This window comes from Sinocyclocheilus anshuiensis, unplaced genomic scaffold (assembly GCF_001515605.1).
Source record: "Sinocyclocheilus anshuiensis isolate Anshui unplaced genomic scaffold, SAMN03320099.WGS_v1.1 scaffold160, whole genome shotgun sequence".
Lineage (NCBI taxonomy): Eukaryota > Metazoa > Chordata > Actinopteri > Cypriniformes > Cyprinidae > Sinocyclocheilus > Sinocyclocheilus anshuiensis.
In genome coordinates, this window is record NW_015554119.1 from 1,181,885 (window position 1) to 1,187,280 (window position 5,396).

The 5,396-nt window shown below is 34.7% G+C and overlaps 1 pseudogene; it reads right to left on the reverse strand.

The window, feature by feature from the left end:
- The window catches only part of LOC107670016 (bifunctional endoribonuclease and deubiquitinase ZC3H12A-like), an 11,905-nt pseudogene extending 6,509 nt beyond the window's left edge, over positions 1-5,396 (reverse strand).

Sequence of the window (5,396 nt, forward strand, 5' to 3'; positions counted from 1 at the left end):
ATTTTTAACTCAAACCGTTGCAGTCTGTCAGTCATATAATGTCTGTGGATGGGAATCACGGCTTTGAGAGTCAAAAAAACATATGCAAACAAAACCAAATTAAACCCTGCGACTCGTAACGATACATTGATGTGAAAAGACACAAAACGATCGGTCTGTGCAAGAAACTGAACAGTATTTATTTCGTTTTTTTACCACCGCAATGTCCGAACTGTCCTGAAAGCATCCTGAGTGCGTTCAACAGCCGGCGCCTGACGTGTCGTCTTCTTCTTGCTTTACGGCGAATCGCAGACTTATAAGTACATTACCGCCACCTATCTCTCAAGTGGACCATTGACACTCCTAATTGAGATTGTAGATAGAGTGTCAATGGTCCATTTGAGAGTTAGGTGGCGGTAATGCATTTATAAGTCTGAGGTCCGCTGTAAAGCAAGAAGAAGAAGAAGACGCCTCACGCGCCTGCTGTTGAGAACGCATTCAGGAGGATGCGCCGCCGCTCAGGACAGTTCGAACAGTTCGGACATTGCATGAATCAGAGGTAAAAAACGATTTTTTGTTTGCAGTTTCTTGCACAGACCAATCGTTTTGTGTCTTTACACATCAATGTATCATCACGAGACGCAGGGTTTAATTTGGTTTTGTTTGTGTATGTTTTTTTTTTTTTACTCTCAAAGCCGTGATTCCCATCTACTTGCATTTTAAGACTGACAGACTGCAACAATCCGTGTATCATTCGATCATTCGTTTTTTGATTTAATATTGAAAGTAGAAAAATGAGAAAACGGCTCCTTTTTCGTTTTTTTTTGTTTTTTTCCAAAAAACGAAAAACGTAAATAAAAAAACGAATGATCGAATGATACACGGATTTGCAATGGTTTGTGTTAAAAATATTTGTTTGTGTTCTACTGAAGAAACAAAGTCACCTACATCTTGGATGCCCTGGGGGTAAGCAGATAAACATCAAATTTTCATTTTTGGGTGAACTATCCCTTTAAGATATCAGGTTACTTCCTGTTAAATATGTTTAAGTTCATTACAGTGAAAGTTGTTATATTCCTTTCTTGGTCATAGGCAACAACGTGCAGTGATATACATTCCAGTGAACTCACAAAATAAAATGCATCTAAATACAGCACCATTACTGATATACTGATTTACATCTCTCTAGTGACAAACAGATGCAATTTTTTTAAATAGATTTTTTTTTAAAGTTGTGCAAGATTTATTTGTTTAACCCCTCATGTTGTGTTCAATTTGACATTTGAATTTTGATTATAAAAGTATATAAACCCAAAAAATTCAACTAATTTCCCCCCACCTTGTTACACTTGTGGTGTTCCCGGTCAAAAATGACAGATCTACAAAAAAAAATTGCTTATAATAAATTTCTTGTTATGCTATATTATTGCCAAATATTTTATTCAATTTTTTTATTAACTTGTTTTCTTTCAATTAGCACAGTTTTTGTATTTCTTTTTGCTTATGCACCTCGGTTTTTAAGTGAACATTGCCAAACTTATCCACAAAATATGTTTTATTTTTTCACTCAAAAAATGAGGTGCATAAGCTCAAATCAATGAGGCCTATGATCAAGTTGACAAAAAGACTGAATCGAAGATTTGGTGATAAGTTAGCATAATGAGAGATTTACGAGCAATTTTTAACAGGCTGGTCATTTTTGACAGTGAACACAAAATGAGGTAAAGGTTTTTCAGCACAGCACAGGAGTTAAAAATTTATAGAATTAGATGAACAAGTCCATTTTAGTTCAAATCCAAGCCAGATTATTTTAATACTCCCTGAAATAAACAGAATTGGGCGTGTGAAAACTCTGTGAAAACACTGTTTTATGAGGTAATTAAAAAGCGTCTGATTTATAGGCTCCAATCAGACACTGTTGCAATGCTGTCGAGCCTGTTCTGTTACAAAGCGTTCTTTTCACAGACATTCTCCTTCAGGATAATAAGAGGGAAGGGAGGGGATACTGATTTGCATATAAGATTATTTGCATACTGGGGTGATGACAGATACAGGAGCCTGCAGGGGCAAATCTGGACTCCACTTGCAAATGCAGGTGAAAATACAAAGGGACGGATTTAAAAGGTCATTAAACATGTAGGTGCTGTGAAATTCATAAAAAAAAAATATCTGCCTATCAATATAATTTGTTTTGACAACATATGTGACCCTGGACCACAAAACCAGTCTTAAGTCGCTAGGGTATATTTGTAGCAATAGCCAAAAACACATTGTATGGGTCAAAATTATAGATTTTTCATTAGGACAGGGGTCATAAGATGCTATTTTAAAGATCATTATTTTGTGTATTTGGTGTAACCAATGATTCGTAATTGCATCTACTTCCGGAAGGCCAAATAAATTGCTTTTGCTTTCGCACTGAAACACACAGCGTCTCCCTGACATGGCTGCATCAACACTACTGCTGTTCCTGAAGCCACGCCTTCTTTCTTTGCGTGCACATTTGGGCGGCATTATGCTAATATTTCCACATAGTGATGTAGACATGTGGGGGCGTGTTAGAACGAGCCGTTTTAGGTAGGCGTGGCTGACTCTTAACTTTTATAAAGAATATCTCTTTGGATTTGAGACTTTAGTCTTTGCTACTTTACAAATCTTCTTTATGCACCAAGAGCTTGTAACACTCCAAAGAGAAAGGAAAACTTGAAATCGCATCATATGACCCCTTTAAGTAAAGATCATGTTCCATGAAGATATTTTGTAAATTTCCTACCGTAAATATACCAAAACGTAATTTTTTATTAGTAATATGCATTGCTAAGAACTTAATTTGGACAACTTTGAAGGCGATTTGATCAATATTTTGATTTTTTGGCCTCAGATTCCAGATTTTCAAATAGTTGTATCTCAGCCAAATATTGTAAAAAAATAATAAAATAACAAAAGTTGAGTGTCATCCAGTCTGTCCAATGAACAGGCAATTATATTCATCAGTTTTTTAGTAACATGAAAACCACGATATTTTGTCGACTTGTACACCTTTACATAAACACAAATCCATCTCTGTTTTCAGAAAAAAAAGAAAAAAAAAAAAAAGAGAAGGAAATGAACCTGATTTGCACATTTTCTTGAAATGTATGAGGAAATACTGGGTTTTATCAGCCCTCAACTATGACACAATTACTGAAAGACTTCTAAAGCTTTCTTTTAAATTTAAAAGGTTTAAATTTTGGCGATGCTGTTCCTTAAACATAGAAAGTCTCAATTTTAAAACTCTATTCATCTATCTTACAGTAAACAAACATACGTAACCATATGAATATTCCTTAATTGTTTTATTATCATAATTATTTGCAACTATAACTATAGTCAAATATAATTTAAGGCAAAGTGTTAAACACATTAAAACGTTACTTAAAAACATTAGCCCAACACAGCAACAAACTGCTCAACCATTTTTGATATTCCATTTGGTGTTGCTTACGGCACAAAATTGCACACTTCAGGTTTAATATAGATAAAATGGTCTTATTAAATGGAATTGTAAGTTTTTTTTGTTTTTGAAAGAAGGCTCTTATGCTCACCAAACCTGCATTTTATTTGAATAAAATGCAGTAAAAACTGTAATTTTGTGAAATATTTATGCAGTTTAAAATAACGGTTTTCTATTTTAATATATTTTAAAACTATTTATTCATGCAATAGCAAAGTTGAATTTTCAAATTTCTTTCAAAAACATTTAAAAATCCTAATAATTTATTTTCATTTTTACTTGTATAAAAAGTGTTATCTTGTGATTTTTTAAATTTAAACTGTCCTGTTAAACATTTGACACAAAACGAAAGGTCAACATAAATATAATATCACTTTTAAATTTCATGTAAATCACTTCAATAGCACTATCAAAGTGATAAGTGTAAACACTGGCTTATTGCATGTCATGTTTACAGTAAACTCACCTCATGGCTACGTTAGACCCATCAATAACTATTGGTCTGAGTGCGTCCTCATCCTCTACCAGCTCTTCTGAAGTGCTTGACACTGCCGGAGCATTATGACAGTAATTCTGGGTGCTTCGGACCTTACAGGAAGCATCCCCACGTGAAACCAGCACCGGGGAGGCTGTCAGTTCCTCTCTCTCCTCTGACTCCCCAGCAGTCTGTATCAGCTCACCCAAAACCCTGTTGGTGTCTGCGTTGAGGCCGAGTTTCAGGAAAGCGGCACGGACCTGCGTTTGGGAAAACCCCAGCTTGAGGAACAGGTCGAGCTGGGCCTGAAACTCAGAGCTTAGTTCTGAGGATTCATCTGGAGTCGGGCTGGACTGGGCCGGGTCCATTCTAATGCTGCTGGAAACGTGTGGGTTGTACAAAGATGTGGGTGCTGTTACCCATGCGTTGGTGGTGTTTACGTCAGAGCTGTGGGATTCTACACTGGATGACCAAAAGGAATCCAAATACAAGTGTAACGTGGGGATGGTGCTGATTTCAGCACTCATCTCTTCTTCCGGAAAAAAACCTCGTCTGTCACACCTGTTTAGTGAATGTGTAATAATAGATATGATAAACAAAGCATTCATAGCTAATTAAGATATTTATTTATAGCCTCTGATAACATTACAACATATCTAGTATCTAAATGCCACATGGCAATGGAGTTACACTATGTGGCAATCTGATTAATATTTAAAAAATATATATTTAATTATTAATTTTAAACCAATTACAATGACTATAACTAATTACCATTCAATAAATCATTTTTTCAATAAATAATATTTTATTTCAATGAATTAAATCTATATAAATACATAACTTAAACATGAGTTTGCATTTATATTAAAACGTATAATATATATATAAATACATAAAAATAATAAATATGTATTGAATCGCAATCATCTATAAACAAACAAGCTATAAAATCAACTGCACAGGAAACGTATTTTTCATACGTGAATTTACAATGAGCAGGTCTCATTACTCACTGTCATTTTAGGTTATGAAATATTGACACTATAACAGCGACATCACATTATTTCATTGTTTCCACTCTCTTTATTTGCGGCGCGTAGCCTACCCGCATTCCAGCACATGGACGCACTCTGTCCCTTTACTTAAGCTCACCACTTTGTTTACCAATATTTTAAAGTTTATTTCTACATAAGATCACAGTATTAGTAGATATGAAACAGTTTACTATCACAAATGTCTATGTCAACTATTAGAAATGTCAATATACAGAAACTATCGCAAAGTGTATTTATATATACAAATCCAAAAAAGTTGGAAATGTTACAAGCAAAATAAAAGTTATACGTACCTTTACTTGATCTGTTCTCTTTGTGTTTCGAGCTGCTGTCTTCTTGTAAAAAAGTTAAGTACGTAAGTAGCCTACGTAAGCTTCGTTCCGGTTGAACC